At 48.3% G+C, this 16,236-nt stretch overlaps 17 non-coding genes across 17 annotated transcripts; all 17 read left to right on the top strand.

Annotated features, from left to right (window-relative positions):
* Positions 1-6: 6 nt before the first annotated feature.
* On the top strand, positions 7-173 carry LOC130918215 (U1 spliceosomal RNA). The gene has a single exon (XR_009063664.1). It is a non-coding gene; the product is annotated as a U1 spliceosomal RNA (small nuclear RNA).
* Positions 174-931: 758 nt separating this feature from the next.
* LOC130918240 (U5 spliceosomal RNA) lies at positions 932-1,044 on the top strand. The gene has a single exon (XR_009063688.1). It is a non-coding gene; the product is annotated as a U5 spliceosomal RNA (small nuclear RNA).
* A 919-nt stretch (positions 1,045-1,963) lies between these two features.
* On the top strand, positions 1,964-2,154 carry LOC130918145 (U2 spliceosomal RNA). Its single transcript, XR_009063599.1, has one exon. It is a non-coding gene; the product is annotated as a U2 spliceosomal RNA (small nuclear RNA).
* A 725-nt stretch (positions 2,155-2,879) lies between these two features.
* Positions 2,880-3,046, top strand: LOC130918203 (U1 spliceosomal RNA). Its single transcript, XR_009063653.1, has one exon. It is a non-coding gene; the product is annotated as a U1 spliceosomal RNA (small nuclear RNA).
* Positions 3,047-3,804: 758 nt separating this feature from the next.
* LOC130918214 (U5 spliceosomal RNA) lies at positions 3,805-3,916 on the top strand. The gene has a single exon (XR_009063663.1). It is a non-coding gene; the product is annotated as a U5 spliceosomal RNA (small nuclear RNA).
* A 920-nt stretch (positions 3,917-4,836) lies between these two features.
* LOC130918164 (U2 spliceosomal RNA) lies at positions 4,837-5,027 on the top strand. Its single transcript, XR_009063617.1, has one exon. It is a non-coding gene; the product is annotated as a U2 spliceosomal RNA (small nuclear RNA).
* A 725-nt stretch (positions 5,028-5,752) lies between these two features.
* Positions 5,753-5,919, top strand: LOC130918191 (U1 spliceosomal RNA). The gene has a single exon (XR_009063642.1). It is a non-coding gene; the product is annotated as a U1 spliceosomal RNA (small nuclear RNA).
* A 758-nt stretch (positions 5,920-6,677) lies between these two features.
* On the top strand, positions 6,678-6,789 carry LOC130918213 (U5 spliceosomal RNA). Its single transcript, XR_009063662.1, has one exon. It is a non-coding gene; the product is annotated as a U5 spliceosomal RNA (small nuclear RNA).
* Positions 6,790-7,709: 920 nt separating this feature from the next.
* On the top strand, positions 7,710-7,900 carry LOC130918156 (U2 spliceosomal RNA). The gene has a single exon (XR_009063609.1). It is a non-coding gene; the product is annotated as a U2 spliceosomal RNA (small nuclear RNA).
* Positions 7,901-8,625: 725 nt separating this feature from the next.
* Positions 8,626-8,792, top strand: LOC130918180 (U1 spliceosomal RNA). The gene has a single exon (XR_009063633.1). It is a non-coding gene; the product is annotated as a U1 spliceosomal RNA (small nuclear RNA).
* A 759-nt stretch (positions 8,793-9,551) lies between these two features.
* On the top strand, positions 9,552-9,663 carry LOC130918212 (U5 spliceosomal RNA). Its single transcript, XR_009063661.1, has one exon. It is a non-coding gene; the product is annotated as a U5 spliceosomal RNA (small nuclear RNA).
* A 919-nt stretch (positions 9,664-10,582) lies between these two features.
* LOC130918144 (U2 spliceosomal RNA) lies at positions 10,583-10,773 on the top strand. The gene has a single exon (XR_009063598.1). It is a non-coding gene; the product is annotated as a U2 spliceosomal RNA (small nuclear RNA).
* Positions 10,774-11,498: 725 nt separating this feature from the next.
* Positions 11,499-11,665, top strand: LOC130918113 (U1 spliceosomal RNA). The gene has a single exon (XR_009063568.1). It is a non-coding gene; the product is annotated as a U1 spliceosomal RNA (small nuclear RNA).
* A 758-nt stretch (positions 11,666-12,423) lies between these two features.
* On the top strand, positions 12,424-12,535 carry LOC130918211 (U5 spliceosomal RNA). Its single transcript, XR_009063660.1, has one exon. It is a non-coding gene; the product is annotated as a U5 spliceosomal RNA (small nuclear RNA).
* Positions 12,536-13,455: 920 nt separating this feature from the next.
* LOC130918143 (U2 spliceosomal RNA) lies at positions 13,456-13,646 on the top strand. Its single transcript, XR_009063597.1, has one exon. It is a non-coding gene; the product is annotated as a U2 spliceosomal RNA (small nuclear RNA).
* A 725-nt stretch (positions 13,647-14,371) lies between these two features.
* Positions 14,372-14,538, top strand: LOC130918169 (U1 spliceosomal RNA). Its single transcript, XR_009063622.1, has one exon. It is a non-coding gene; the product is annotated as a U1 spliceosomal RNA (small nuclear RNA).
* Positions 14,539-15,297: 759 nt separating this feature from the next.
* LOC130918210 (U5 spliceosomal RNA) lies at positions 15,298-15,409 on the top strand. Its single transcript, XR_009063659.1, has one exon. It is a non-coding gene; the product is annotated as a U5 spliceosomal RNA (small nuclear RNA).
* The last annotated feature ends 827 nt before the right edge of the window (positions 15,410-16,236 follow it).

The raw sequence follows: 16,236 nt of genomic DNA, 5'->3' as shown, positions 1-16,236 counted from the left end.
CAAATCATACTTACCTGGCAGGGGAGACACCATGATCAAGCAGGTGGTTTTCCTAAGGCGAGTCTTAACCATTGCACAACTCCGGTTTCGATGACCTTTATGAATTCCCCAAATGTGGGAATCTCAACTGCAAAATTTATGGTAGTGGGGGACTGCGTACGCGCTCTCCCCTGATTTACTGTTAAATCAAACTTGAAATGCGCCAATGAAAAACTGCATGGCCCTGGTGTGGGTCTGGAATTGTCAGTGTTGAGCTTCAGAGTAACACCCTCCTTGCCTCTCTCATGTTCTCCGCCATTGGCCCAAAATGTAGGATCTAGAGAAGCTTGCGACTGGCTGGAGCCCGATCGCTGAGGACATTCGAGCCAATGGTCAGCCCGTAGAGTCTACAGCAAGGGTGGGCAAAGTATTCCATAAAGGGCCGTAGAGAGGAAACGTTTTCACCAATCTGGTGTCTTGCAAGCGCAATCAGTTGATCGCAGTCAGGTAGCCTGGACCGGCACCCCGTTTGCCCTCGGCTTCCGGTTTTCGCCGCCCCCGCCTCCTTCTCCGGCTACAGTTCCGCATCCGGTCTGGGTGCACGACTGTCCGACACACCTGAATCAAAATAATCAGGCTCCTGCAGAGCTTGCTGATGAACTGATCATTTGGTTCAGGTGTGTAAAGGAGGGAGACATGGAAAACAAGCTGGATAGGGGCTCTCCAAGACCCGACTTGGGCACCCCTGCTGTAGACTCGAGCCAACGGTCAATCCTTAGAGTCTCCAGATTTCTACGGTCTACATTTGCAGTGAAATTCCTCCTTGGGGACGAAACGATTGGCTGCTCGGTGCGACTCGGCACGCCCCCCACTGGTTTGTAGCGCTTGAGAGCCTGTGTTAAAATGCTATCGCCGATCATCTCCCAGCCGGTTCCGTCAAATGCAAGGCAGAACACTCTTGTTCCTTTTCAGACCGTATAAATCTTTCGCCTTTTACTAAAGATTTCCGTGGGGAGGAACAGCAAGAGTTTGAGTCAATTTTTGAAGTTCTACTACGCAGACCTTTCTATACGGTAAAAACAAAGTGAAAGGGTGTGTTGTTCGGCCAAGTGAGTCTTGTCGTGTTAGCGATGGGCTAAATGCTCCGGGATATCAAACTGCTTCAGAGCCACACCCTGGATACATTCCTCATGTTCCACCGCCATTGGCCCAAAATGTAGTTCAGAGAAGGCTGGATGCTCTTCTGCTGGTGTTCCACACCTTCTTCTACCCCTGTCTTGTCGTTGTGATGTCATTTTGTCGACGCAATTCTGAAAAAATGGATTATTCTAGCACAGACCTGATATGAAACATTGCAGATGTCAGGTGGAGGCCAGTGACGCGAACTTCGACTGGATGTTTTCAGTCGCCGCGGGAAGATGTGACAGTGCTGCCATCCGGTGTTGAATGAAAGAGCGACTATTCGTCTATATACTGGCCAGAAATGACGTCTTTATGACGAGTACAACAGCCATTGTGGCCCAGAGAAATCAAGGGGACGCCGGCGTCCCCAATAGTACAGCTTGGGGTGTGAGGGGCTAAGAAATTGATTACCCACGATTCACTCTAAACTTAACTTAAGGGGTTTCACAACTAAACTTCACTAGACCTTGGAACATTATGACTTTTATAATCCTAGCCAAAAATTAACCATATGAATTTAAAGGATGACTATACTAGTTCTAAAATTAGATGCTGGAGGAACGAATGGTTTTGGGTCTCCTCTTCTGACCAGCTTGAGCTTGTTTCCCTTGCTTTCAACGACCGATCAGATCAAGCGTTTGTCATCCGCCAACCGCGCCCCCTGTGACTACTGCAGGCCGCAGCTGGACCGTCTTGATAGATTTTTTGTGTATGCGTGTTGCTTTTGTCATTTGACATGTGTGACCATGACTTTAGGCCGGATTGGCTGGAATGAGCCTGTCCCTCGTGCCAGTTTGTGGTTATCGCTTCTCGGCCTTTTGGCTAAGATCAAGTGTAGTATCTGTTCTTATCAGTTTAATATCTGATACGTCCCCTATCCGGGGACCATATATTAAATTGATTTTTGGGCCTAGGAGATGGAATAGGGGCTTGCTCCGTCCACTCCATGCATCGACCTGGTATTGCAGTACCTCCAGGAACGGTGCGCCCCCTTCTACTGGTGAAAGCAAAACCGAGTCTTGCTGAAAAGCGAATCGGTGACGAAATCAGTTAGGAGCGGCGGCCGAAATCCAATATTCTCTGTCTGAGCAGCTCAGATGGGTTTTGACTGTCCGTGACCTTACTCTACTCTGAATGACGTCTTTGTTGCCACAGGAACCTGTCAGGTGTGTCAATAATGTGGGCCTCTGAACTGGCCCAGGTCTGATTTGGACCCTTACAAAGAATGTGTGAACAGTCAGCTCAAAAAAATCTGATTGGAGGAGGAATCCGACTGGAATCGGATATGCCTGCAGTCTGAACCCAGAAGAGTCACGTAGCATCCATTCCGGGTTGGACCCTAACATGTCAGCAGCAGTGTCTATTCCTGACCAAACAAACAGGAAAGTGAGTGGAAGGTTGTCCTAGCTTTGAGAAATAACTACAATTTCAAAGCATCTGTAGCTTTCAGTGGCGCATGCACATTGACAGAGTACGGGCAACCGTTTCAGCTGAGCTTTTGGAGGAGCAGCAATGCATGCTGGGATTGTTTTGCACATTCTTTAAAGCTAATTTAAAGTTCAAGTCAGTTGACGACTAGTTGTGCGTTAACAGTTTTACTGTAGTTGCCTTGTCCATTATGAGTGTTTGTTACTATTTTATAGGTGTGTAACAAACGAGCTCATGAACGAAGATGGCCTGCGCGCTCAAGACCTCGGCTTTGCAGAGGCGTGCAACTCATACTTACCTGGCAGGGGAGACACCATGATCAAGCAGGTGGTTTTCCTAAGGCGAGTCTTAACCATTGCACAACTCCGGTTTCGATGACCTTTATGAATTCCCCAAATGTGGGAATCTCAACTGCAAAATTTATGGTAGTGGGGGACTGCGTACGCGCTCTCCCCTGATTTACTGTTAAATCAAACTTGAAATGCGCCAATGAAAAACTGCATGGCCCTGGTGTGGGTCTGGAATTGTCAGTGTTGAGCTTCAGAGTAACACCCTCCTTGCCTCTCTCATGTTCTCCGCCATTGGCCCAAAATGTAGGATCTAGAGAAGCCTGCGACTGGCTGGAGCCCGATCGCTGAGGACATTCGAGCCAATGGTCAGCCCGTAGAGTCTACAGCAAGGGTGGGCAAAGTATTCCATAAAGGGCCGTAGAGAGGAAACGTTTTCACCAATCTGGTGTCTTGCAAGCGCAATCAGTTGATCGCAGTCAGGTAGCCTGGACCGGCACCCCGTTTGCCCTCGGCTTCCGGTTTTCGCCGCCCCCGCCTCCTTCTCCGGCTACAGTTCCGCATCCGGTCTGGGTGCACGACTGTCCGACACACCTGAATTAAAATAATCAGGCTCCTGCAGAGCTTGCTGATGAACTGATCATTTGGTTCAGGTGTGTAAAGGAGGGAGACATGGAAAACAAGCTGGATAGGGGCTCTCCAAGACCCGACTTGGGCACCCCTGCTGTAGACTCGAGCCAACGGTCAATCCTTAGAGTCTCCAGATTTCTACGGTCTACATTTGCAGTGAAATTCCTCCTTGGGGACGAAACGATTGGCTGCTCGGTGCGACTCGGCACGCCCCCCACTGGTTTGTAGCGCTTGAGAGCCTGTGTTAAAATGCTATCGCCGATCATCTCCCAGCCGGTTCCGTCAAATGCAAGGAAGTACACTCTTGTTCCTTTTCAGACCGTATAAATCTTTCGCCTTTTACTAAAGATTTCCGTGGGGAGGAACAGCAAGAGTTTGAGTCAATTTTTGAAGTTCTGCTAAGCAGACCTTTCTATACGGTAAAAACAAAGTGAAAGGGTGTGTTGTTCGGCCAAGTGAGTCTTGTCGTGTTAGCGATGGGCTAAATGCTCCGGGATTTCAAACTGCTTCAGAGCCACACCCTGGATACATTCCTCATGTTCCACCGCCATTGGCCCAAAATGTAGTTCAGAGAAGACTGGATGCTCTTCTGCTGGTGTTCCACACCTTCTTCTACCCCTGTCTTGTCGTTGTGATGTCATTTTGTCGACGCAATTCTGAAAAAATGGATTATTCTAGCACAGACCTGATATGAAACATTGCAGATGTCAGGTGGAGGCCAGTGACGCGAACTTCGACTGGATGTTTTCAGTCGCCGCGGGAAGATGTGACAGTGCTGCCATCCGGTGTTGAATGAAAGAGCGACTATTCGTCTATATACTGGCCAGAAATGACGTCTTTATGACGAGTACAACAGCCATTGTGGCCCAGAGAAATCAAGGGGACGCCGGCGTCCCCAATAGTACAGCTTGGGGTGTGAGGGGCTAAGAAATTGATTACCCACGATTCACTCTAAACTTAACTTAAGGGGTTTCACAACTAAACTTCACTAGACCTTGGAACATTATGACTTTTATAATCCTAGCCAAAAATTAACCATATGAATTTAAAGGATGACTATACTAGTTCTAAAATTAGATGCTGGAGGAACGAATGGTTTTGGGTCTCCTCTTCTGACCAGCTTGAGCTTGTTTCCCTTGCTTTCAACGACCGATCAGATCAAGCGTTTGTCATCCGCCAACCGCGCCCCCTGTGACTACTGCAGGCCGCAGCTGGACCGTCTTGATAGATTTTTTGTGTATGCGTGTTGCTTTTGTCATTTGACATGTGTGACCATGACTTTAGGCCGGATTGGCTGGAATGAGCCTGTCCCTCGTGCCAGTTTGTGGTTATCGCTTCTCGGCCTTTTGGCTAAGATCAAGTGTAGTATCTGTTCTTATCAGTTTAATATCTGATACGTCCCCTATCCGGGTACCATATATTAAATTGATTTTTGGGCCTAGGAGATGGAATAGGAGCTTGCTCCATCCACTCCATGCATCGACCTGGTATTGCAGTACCTCCAGGAACGGTGCGCCCCCTTCTACTGGTGAAAGCAAAACCGAGTCTTGCTGAAAAGCGAATCGGTGACGAAATCAGTTAGGAGCGGCGGCCGAAATCCAATATTCTCTGTCTGAGCAGCTCAGATGGGTTTTGACTGTCCGTGACCTTACTCTACTCTGAATGACGTCTTTGTTGCCACAGGAACCTGTCAGGTGTGTCAATAATGTGGGCCTCTGAACTGGCCCAGGTCTGATTTGGACCCTTACAAAGAATGTGTGAACAGTCAGCTCAAAAAAATCTGATTGGAGGAGGAATCCGACTGGAATCGGATATGCCTGCAGTCTGAACCCAGAAGAGTCACGTAGCATCCATTCCGGGTTGGACCCTAACATGTCAGCAGCAGTGTCTATTCCTGACCAAACAAACAGGAAAGTGAGTGGAAGGTTGTCCTAGCTTTGAGAAATAACTACAATTTCAAAGCATCTGTAGCTTTCAGTGGCGCATGCACATTGACAGAGTACGGGCAACCGTTTCAGCTGAGCTTTTGGAGGAGCAGCAATGCATGCTGGGATTGTTTTGCACATTCTTTAAAGCTAATTTAAAGTTCAAGTCAGTTGACGACTAGTTGTGCGTTAACAGTTTTACTGTAGTTGCCTTGTCCATTATGAGTGTTTGTTACTATTTTATAGGTGTGTAACAAACGAGCTCATGAACGAAGATGGCCTGCGCGCTCAAGACCTCGGCTTTGCAGAGGCGTGCAACTCATACTTACCTGGCAGGGGAGACACCATGATCAAGCAGGTGGTTTTCCTAAGGCGAGTCTTAACCATTGCACAACTCCGGTTTCGATGACCTTTATGAATTCCCCAAATGTGGGAATCTCAACTGCAAAATTTATGGTAGTGGGGGACTGCGTACGCGCTCTCCCCTGATTTACTGTTAAATCAAACTTGAAATGCGCCAATGAAAAACTGCATGGCCCTGGTGTGGGTCTGGAATTGTCAGTGTTGAGCTTCAGAGTAACACCCTCCTTGCCTCTCTCATGTTCTCCGCCATTGGCCCAAAATGTAGGATCTAGAGAAGCCTGCGACTGGCTGGAGCCCGATCGCTGAGGACATTCGAGCCAATGGTCAGCCCGTAGAGTCTACAGCAAGGGTGGGCAAAGTATTCCATAAAGGGCCGTAGAGAGGAAACGTTTTCACCAATCTGGTGTCTTGCAAGCGCAATCAGTTGATCGCAGTCAGGTAGCCTGGACCGGCACCCCGTTTGCCCTCGGCTTCCGGTTTTCGCCGCCCCCGCCTCCTTCTCCGGCTACAGTTCCGCATCCGGTCTGGGTGCACGACTGTCCGACACACCTGAATCAAAATAATCAGGCTCCTGCAGAGCTTGCTGATGAACTGATCATTTGGTTCAGGTGTGTAAAGGAGGGAGACATGGAAAACAAGCTGGATAGGGGCTCTCCAAGACCCGACTTGGGCACCCCTGCTGTAGACTCGAGCCAACGGTCAATCCTTAGAGTCTCCAGATTTCTACGGTCTACATTTGCAGTGAAATTCCTCCTTGGGGACGAAACGATTGGCTGCTCGGTGCGACTCGGCACGCCCCCCACTGGTTTGTAGCGCTTGAGAGCCTGTGTTAAAATGCTATCGCCGATCATCTCCCAGCCGGTTCCGTCAAATGCAAGGAAGTACACTCTTGTTCCTTTTCAGACCGTATAAATCTTTCGCCTTTTACTAAAGATTTCCGTGGGGAGGAACAGCAAGAGTTTGAGTCAATTTTTGAAGTTCTGCTAAGCAGACCTTTCTATACGGTAAAAACAAAGTGAAAGGGTGTGTTGTTCGGCCAAGTGAGTCTTGTCGTGTTAGCGATGGGCTAAATGCTCCGGGATTTCAAACTGCTTCAGAGCCACACCCTGGATACATTCCTCATGTTCCACCGCCATTGGCCCAAAATGTAGTTCAGAGAAGACTGGATGCTCTTCTGCTGGTGTTCCACACCTTCTTCTACCCCTGTCTTGTCGTTGTGATGTCATTTTGTCGACGCAATTCTGAAAAAATGGATTATTCTAGCACAGACCTGATATGAAACATTGCAGATGTCAGGTGGAGGCCAGTGACGCGAACTTCGACTGGATGTTTTCAGTCGCCGCGGGAAGATGTGACAGTGCTGCCATCCGGTGTTGAATGAAAGAGCGACTATTCGTCTATATACTGGCCAGAAATGACGTCTTTATGACGAGTACAACAGCCATTGTGGCCCAGAGAAATCAAGGGGACGCCGGCGTCCCCAATAGTACAGCTTGGGGTGTGAGGGGCTAAGAAATTGATTACCCACGATTCACTCTAAACTTAACTTAAGGGGTTTCACAACTAAACTTCACTAGACCTTGGAACATTATGACTTTTATAATCCTAGCCAAAAATTAACCATATGAATTTAAAGGATGACTATACTAGTTCTAAAATTAGATGCTGGAGGAACGAATGGTTTTGGGTCTCCTCTTCTGACCAGCTTGAGCTTGTTTCCCTTGCTTTCAACGACCGATCAGATCAAGCGTTTGTCATCCGCCAACCGCGCCCCCTGTGACTACTGCAGGCCGCAGCTGGACCGTCTTGATAGATTTTTTGTGTATGCGTGTTGCTTTTGTCATTTGACATGTGTGACCATGACTTTAGGCCGGATTGGCTGGAATGAGCCTGTCCCTCGTGCCAGTTTGTGGTTATCGCTTCTTGGCCTTTTGGCTAAGATCAAGTGTAGTATCTGTTCTTATCAGTTTAATATCTGATACGTCCCCTATCCGGGGACCATATATTAAATTGATTTTTGGGCCTAGGAGATGGAATAGGGGCTTGCTCCGTCCACTCCATGCATCGACCTGGTATTGCAGTACCTCCAGGAACGGTGCGCCCCCTTCTACTGGTGAAAGCAAAACCGAGTCTTGCTGAAAAGCGAATCGGTGACGAAATCAGTTAGGAGCGGCGGCCGAAATCCAATATTCTCTGTCTGAGCAGCTCAGATGGGTTTTGACTGTCCGTGACCTTACTCTACTCTGAATGACGTCTTTGTTGCCACAGGAACCTGTCAGGTGTGTCAATAATGTGGGCCTCTGAACTGGCCCAGGTCTGATTTGGACCCTTACAAAGAATGTGTGAACAGTCAGCTCAAAAAAATCTGATTGGAGGAGGAATCCGACTGGAATCGGATATGCCTGCAGTCTGAACCCAGAAGAGTCACGTAGCATCCATTCCGGGTTGGACCCTAACATGTCAGCAGCAGTGTCTATTCCTGACCAAACAAACAGGAAAGTGAGTGGAAGGTTGTCCTAGCTTTGAGAAATAACTACAATTTCAAAGCATCTGTAGCTTTCAGTGGCGCATGCACATTGACAGAGTACGGGCAACCGTTTCAGCTGAGCTTTTGGAGGAGCAGCAATGCATGCTGGGATTGTTTTGCACATTCTTTAAAGCTAATTTAAAGTTCAAGTCAGTTGACGACTAGTTGTGCGTTAACAGTTTTACTGTAGTTGCCTTGTCCATTATGAGTGTTTGTTACTATTTTATAGGTGTGTAACAAACGAGCTCATGAACGAAGATGGCCTGCGCGCTCAAGACCTCGGCTTTGCAGAGGCGTGCAACTCATACTTACCTGGCAGGGGAGACACCATGATCAAGCAGGTGGTTTTCCTAAGGCGAGTCTTAACCATTGCACAACTCCGGTTTCGATGACCTTTATGAATTCCCCAAATGTGGGAATCTCAACTGCAAAATTTATGGTAGTGGGGGACTGCGTACGCGCTCTCCCCTGATTTACTGTTAAATCAAACTTGAAATGCGCCAATGAAAAACTGCATGGCCCTGGTGTGGGTCTGGAATTGTCAGTGTTGAGCTTCAGAGTAACACCCTCCTTGCCTCTCTCATGTTCTCCGCCACTGGCCCAAAATGTAGGATCTAGGATCTGCCTGCGACTGGCTGGAGCCCGATCGCTGAGGACATTCGAGCCAATGGTCAGCCCGTAGAGTCTACAGCAAGGGTGGGCAAAGTATTCCATAAAGGGCCGTAGAGAGGAAACGTTTTCACCAATCTGGTGTCTTGCAAGCGCAATCAGTTGATCGCAGTCAGGTAGCCTGGACCGGCACCCCGTTTGCCCTCGGCTTCCGGTTTTCGCCGCCCCCGCCTCCTTCTCCGGCTACAGTTCCGCATCCGGTCTGGGTGCACGACTGTCCGACACACCTGAATCAAAATAATCAGGCTCCTGCAGAGCTTGCTGATGAACTGATCATTTGGTTCAGGTGTGTAAAGGAGGGAGACATGGAAAACAAGCTGGATAGGGGCTCTCCAAGACCCGACTTGGGCACCCCTGCTGTAGACTCGAGCCAACGGTCAATCCTTAGAGTCTCCAGATTTCTACGGTCTACATTTGCAGTGAAATTCCTCCTTGGGGACGAAACGATTGGCTGCTCGGTGCGACTCGGCACGCCCCCCACTGGTTTGTAGCGCTTGAGAGCCTGTGTTAAAATGCTATCGCCGATCATCTCCCAGCCGGTTCCGTCAAATGCAAGGAAGTACACTCTTGTTCCTTTTCAGACCGTATAAATCTTTCGCCTTTTACTAAAGATTTCCGTGGGGAGGAACAGCAAGAGTTTGAGTCAATTTTTGAAGTTCTGCTAAGCAGACCTTTCTATACGGTAAAAACAAAGTGAAAGGGTGTGTTGTTCGGCCAAGTGAGTCTTGTCGTGTTAGCGATGGGCTAAATGCTCCGGGATTTCAAACTGCTTCAGAGCCACACCCTGGATACATTCCTCATGTTCCACCGCCATTGGCCCAAAATGTAGTTCAGAGAAGGCTGGATGCTCTTCTGCTGGTGTTCCACACCTTCTTCTACCCCTGTCTTGTCGTTGTGATGTCATTTTGTCGACGCAATTCTGAAAAAATGGATTATTCTAGCACAGACCTGATATGAAACATTGCAGATGTCAGGTGGAGGCCAGTGACGCGAACTTCGACTGGATGTTTTCAGTCGCCGCGGGAAGATGTGACAGTGCTGCCATCCGGTGTTGAATGAAAGAGCGACTATTCGTCTATATACTGGCCAGAAATGACGTCTTTATGACGAGTACAACAGCCATTGTGGCCCAGAGAAATCAAGGGGACGCCGGCGTCCCCAATAGTACAGCTTGGGGTGTGAGGGGCTAAGAAATTGATTACCCACGATTCACTCTAAACTTAACTTAAGGGGTTTCACAACTAAACTTCACTAGACCTTGGAACATTATGACTTTTATAATCCTAGCCAAAATTAACCATATGAATTTAAAGGATGACTATACTAGTTCTAAAATTAGATGCTGGAGGAACGAATGGTTTTGGGTCTCCTCTTCTGACCAGCTTGAGCTTGTTTCCCTTGCTTTCAACGACCGATCAGATCAAGCGTTTGTCATCCGCCAACCGCGCCCCCTGTGACTACTGCAGGCCGCAGCTGGACCGTCTTGATAGATTTTTTGTGTATGCGTGTTGCTTTTGTCATTTGACATGTGTGACCATGACTTTAGGCCGGATTGGCTGGAATGAGCCTGTCCCTCGTGCCAGTTTGTGGTTATCGCTTCTCGGCCTTTTGGCTAAGATCAAGTGTAGTATCTGTTCTTATCAGTTTAATATCTGATACGTCCCCTATCCGGGGACCATATATTAAATTGATTTTTGGGCCTAGGAGATGGAATAGGGGCTTGCTCCGTCCACTCCATGCATCGACCTGGTATTGCAGTACCTCCAGGAACGGTGCGCCCCCTTCTACTGGTGAAAGCAAAACCGAGTCTTGCTGAAAAGCGAATCGGTGACGAAATCAGTTAGGAGCGGCGGCCGAAATCCAATATTCTCTGTCTGAGCAGCTCAGATGGGTTTTGACTGTCCGTGACCTTACTCTACTCTGAATGACGTCTTTGTTGCCACAGGAACCTGTCAGGTGTGTCAATAATGTGGGCCTCTGAACTGGCCCAGGTCTGATTTGGACCCTTACAAAGAATGTGTGAACAGTCAGCTCAAAAAAATCTGATTGGAGGAGGAATCCGACTGGAATCGGATATGCCTGCAGTCTGAACCCAGAAGAGTCACGTAGCATCCATTCCGGGTTGGACCCTAACATGTCAGCAGCAGTGTCTATTCCTGACCAAACAAACAGGAAAGTGAGTGGAAGGTTGTCCTAGCTTTGAGAAATAACTACAATTTCAAAGCATCTGTAGCTTTCAGTGGCGCATGCACATTGACAGAGTACGGGCAACCGTTTCAGCTGAGCTTTTGGAGGAGCAGCAATGCATGCTGGGATTGTTTTGCACATTCTTTAAAGCTAATTTAAAGTTCAAGTCAGTTGACGACTAGTTGTGCGTTAACAGTTTTACTGTAGTTGCCTTGTCCATTATGAGTGTTTGTTACTATTTTATAGGTGTGTAACAAACGAGCTCATGAACGAAGATGGCCTGCGCGCTCAAGACCTCGGCTTTGCAGAGGCGTGCAACTCATACTTACCTGGCAGGGGAGACACCATGATCAAGCAGGTGGTTTTCCTAAGGCGAGTCTTAACCATTGCACAACTCCAGTTTCGATGACCTTTATGAATTCCCCAAATGTGGGAATCTCAACTGCAAAATTTATGGTAGTGGGGGACTGCGTACGCGCTCTCCCCTGATTTACTGTTAAATCAAACTTGAAATGCGCCAATGAAAAACTGCATGGCCCTGGTGTGGGTCTGGAATTGTCAGTGTTGAGCTTCAGAGTAACACCCTCCTTGCCTCTCTCATGTTCTCCGCCATTGGCCCAAAATGTAGGATCTAGAGAAGCCTGCGACTGGCTGGAGCCCGATCGCTGAGGACATTCGAGCCAATGGTCAGCCCGTAGAGTCTACAGCAAGGGTGGGCAAAGTATTCCATAAAGGGCCGTAGAGAGGAAACGTTTTCACCAATCTGGTGTCTTGCAAGCGCAATCAGTTGATCGCAGTCAGGTAGCCTGGACCGGCACCCCGTTTGCCCTCGGCTTCCGGTTTTCGCCGCCCCCGCCTCCTTCTCCGGCTACAGTTCCGCATCCGGTCTGGGTGCACGACTGTCCGACACACCTGAATCAAAATAATCAGGCTCCTGCAGAGCTTGCTGATGAACTGATCATTTGGTTCAGGTGTGTAAAGGAGGGAGACATGGAAAACAAGCTGGATAGGGGCTCTCCAAGACCCGACTTGGGCACCCCTGCTGTAGACTCGAGCCAACGGTCAATCCTTAGAGTCTCCAGATTTCTACGGTCTACATTTGCAGTGAAATTCCTCCTTGGGGACGAAACGATTGGCTGCTCGGTGCGACTCGGCACGCCCCCCACTGGTTTGTAGCGCTTGAGAGCCTGTGTTAAAATGCTATCGCCGATCATCTCCCAGCCGGTTCCGTCAAATGCAAGGAAGTACACTCTTGTTCCTTTTCAGACCGTATAAATCTTTCGCCTTTTACTAAAGATTTCCGTGGGGAGGAACAGCAAGAGTTTGAGTCAATTTTTGAAGTTCTGCTAAGCAGACCTTTCTATACGGTAAAAACAAAGTGAAAGGGTGTGTTGTTCGGCCAAGTGAGTCTTGTCGTGTTAGCGATGGGCTAAATGCTCCGGGATTTCAAACTGCTTCAGAGCCACACCCTGGATACATTCCTCATGTTCCACCGCCATTGGCCCAAAATGTAGTTCAGAGAAGACTGGATGCTCTTCTGCTGGTGTTCCACACCTTCTTCTACCCCTGTCTTGTCGTTGTGATGTCATTTTGTCGACGCAATTCTGAAAAAATGGATTATTCTAGCACAGACCTGATATGAAACATTGCAGATGTCAGGTGGAGGCCAGTGACGCGAACTTCGACTGGATGTTTTCAGTCGCCGCGGGAAGATGTGACAGTGCTGCCATCCGGTGTTGAATGAAAGAGCGACTATTCGTCTATATACTGGCCAGAAATGACGTCTTTATGACGAGTACAACAGCCATTGTGGCCCAGAGAAATCAAGGGGACGCCGGCGTCCCCAATAGTACAGCTTGGGGTGTGAGGGGCTAAGAAATTGATTACCCACGATTCACTCTAAACTTAACTTAAGGGGTTTCACAACTAAACTTCACTAGACCTTGGAACATTATGACTTTTATAATCCTAGCCAAAAATTAACCATATGAATTTAAAGGATGACTATACTAGTTCTAAAATTAGATGCTGGAGGAACGAATGGTTTTGGGTCTCCTCTTCTGACCAGCTTGAGCTTGTTTCCCTTGCTTTCAACGACCGATCAGATCAAGCGTTTGTCATCCGCCAACCGCGCCCCCTGTGACTACTGCAGGCCGCAGCTGGACCGTCTTGATAGATTTTTTGTGTATGCGTGTTGCTTTTGTCATTTGACATGTGTGACCATGACTTTAGGCCGGATTGGCTGGAATGAGCCTGTCCCTCGTGCCAGTTTGTGGTTATCGCTTCTCGGCCTTTTGGCTAAGATCAAGTGTAGTATCTGTTCTTATCAGTTTAATATCTGATACGTCCCCTATCCGGGGACCATATATTAAATTGATTTTTGGGCCTAGGAGATGGAATAGGGGCTTGCTCCGTCCACTCCATGCATCGACCTGGTATTGCAGTACCTCCAGGAACGGTGCGCCCCCTTCTACTGGTGAAAGCAAAACCGAGTCTTGCTGAAAAGCGAATCGGTGACGAAATCAGTTAGGAGCGGCGGCCGAAATCCAATATTCTCTGTCTGAGCAGCTCAGATGGGTTTTGACTGTCCGTGACCTTACTCTACTCTGAATGACGTCTTTGTTGCCACAGGAACCTGTCAGGTGTGTCAATAATGTGGGCCTCTGAACTGGCCCAGGTCTGATTTGGACCCTTACAAAGAATGTGTGAACAGTCAGCTCAAAAAAATCTGATTGGAGGAGGAATCCGACTGGAATCGGATATGCCTGCAGTCTGAACCCAGAAGAGTCACGTAGCATCCATTCCGGGTTGGACCCTAACATGTCAGCAGCAGTGTCTATTCCTGACCAAACAAACAGGAAAGTGAGTGGAAGGTTGTCCTAGCTTTGAGAAATAACTACAATTTCAAAGCATCTGTAGCTTTCAGTGGCGCATGCACATTGACAGAGTACGGGCAACCGTTTCAGCTGAGCTTTTGGAGGAGCAGCAATGCATGCTGGGATTGTTTTGCACATTCTTTAAAGCTAATTTAAAGTTCAAGTCAGTTGACGACTAGTTGTGCGTTAACAGTTTTACTGTAGTTGCCTTGTCCATTATGAGTGTTTGTTACTATTTTATAGGTGTGTAACAAACGAGCTCATGAACGAAGATGGCCTGCGCGCTCAAGACCTCGGCTTTGCAGAGGCGTGCAACTCATACTTACCTGGCAGGGGAGACACCATGATCAAGCAGGTGGTTTTCCTAAGGCGAGTCTTAACCATTGCACAACTCCGGTTTCGATGACCTTTATGAATTCCCCAAATGTGGGAATCTCAACTGCAAAATTTATGGTAGTGGGGGACTGCGTACGCGCTCTCCCCTGATTTACTGTTAAATCAAACTTGAAATGCGCCAATGAAAAACTGCATGGCCCTGGTGTGGGTCTGGAATTGTCAGTGTTGAGCTTCAGAGTAACACCCTCCTTGCCTCTCTCATGTTCTCCGCCACTGGCCCAAAATGTAGGATCTAGGATCTGCCTGCGACTGGCTGGAGCCCGATCGCTGAGGACATTCGAGCCAATGGTCAGCCCGTAGAGTCTACAGCAAGGGTGGGCAAAGTATTCCATAAAGGGCCGTAGAGAGGAAACGTTTTCACCAATCTGGTGTCTTGCAAGCGCAATCAGTTGATCGCAGTCAGGTAGCCTGGACCGGCACCCCGTTTGCCCTCGGCTTCCGGTTTTCGCCGCCCCCGCCTCCTTCTCCGGCTACAGTTCCGCATCCGGTCTGGGTGCACGACTGTCCGACACACCTGAATCAAAATAATCAGGCTCCTGCAGAGCTTGCTGATGAACTGATCATTTGGTTCAGGTGTGTAAAGGAGGGAGACATGGAAAACAAGCTGGATAGGGGCTCTCCAAGACCCGACTTGGGCACCCCTGCTGTAGACTCGAGCCAACGGTCAATCCTTAGAGTCTCCAGATTTCTACGGTCTACATTTGCAGTGAAATTCCTCCTTGGGGACGAAACGATTGGCTGCTCGGTGCGACTCGGCACGCCCCCCACTGGTTTGTAGCGCTTGAGAGCCTGTGTTAAAATGCTATCGCCGATCATCTCCCAGCCGGTTCCGTCAAATGCAAGGAAGTACACTCTTGTTCCTTTTCAGACCGTATAAATCTTTCGCCTTTTACTAAAGATTTCCGTGGGGAGGAACAGCAAGAGTTTGAGTCAATTTTTGAAGTTCTGCTAAGCAGACCTTTCTATACGGTAAAAACAAAGTGAAAGGGTGTGTTGTTCGGCCAAGTGAGTCTTGTCGTGTTAGCGATGGGCTAAATGCTCCGGGATTTCAAACTGCTTCAGAGCCACACCCTGGATACATTCCTCATGTTCCACCGCCATTGGCCCAAAATGTAGTTCAGAGAAGACTGGATGCTCTTCTGCTGGTGTTCCACACCTTCTTCTACCCCTGTCTTGTCGTTGTGATGTCATTTTGTCGACGCAATTCTGAAAAAATGGATTATTCTAGCACAGACCTGATATGAAACATTGCAGATGTCAGGTGGAGGCCAGTGACGCGAACTTCGACTGGATGTTTTCAGTCGCCGCGGGAAGATGTGACAGTGCTGCCATCCGGTGTTGAATGAAAGAGCGACTATTCGTCTATATACTGGCCAGAAATGACGTCTTTATGACGAGTACAACAGCCATTGTGGCCCAGAGAAATCAAGGGGACGCCGGCGTCCCCAATAGTACAGCTTGGGGTGTGAGGGGCTAAGAAATTGATTACCCACGATTCACTCTAAACTTAACTTAAGGGGTTTCACAACTAAACTTCACTAGACCTTGGAACATTATGACTTTTATAATCCTAGCCAAAAATTAACCATATGAATTTAAAGGATGACTATACTAGTTCTAAAATTAGATGCTGGAGGAACGAATGGTTTTGGGTCTCCTCTTCTGACCAGCTTGAGCTTGTTTCCCTTGCTTTCAACGACCGATCAGATCAAGCGTTTGTCATCCGCCAACCGCGCCCCCTGTGACTACTGCAGGCCGCAGCTGGACCGTCTTGATAGATTTTTTGT

Source organism: Corythoichthys intestinalis, chromosome 6 (genome assembly GCF_030265065.1).
Source record: "Corythoichthys intestinalis isolate RoL2023-P3 chromosome 6, ASM3026506v1, whole genome shotgun sequence".
Taxonomy (NCBI): domain Eukaryota; kingdom Metazoa; phylum Chordata; class Actinopteri; order Syngnathiformes; family Syngnathidae; genus Corythoichthys; species Corythoichthys intestinalis.
The sequence above is the reverse complement of the archived record's forward strand: the minus strand, read 5'-3'. Positions and strand labels throughout refer to the sequence as shown.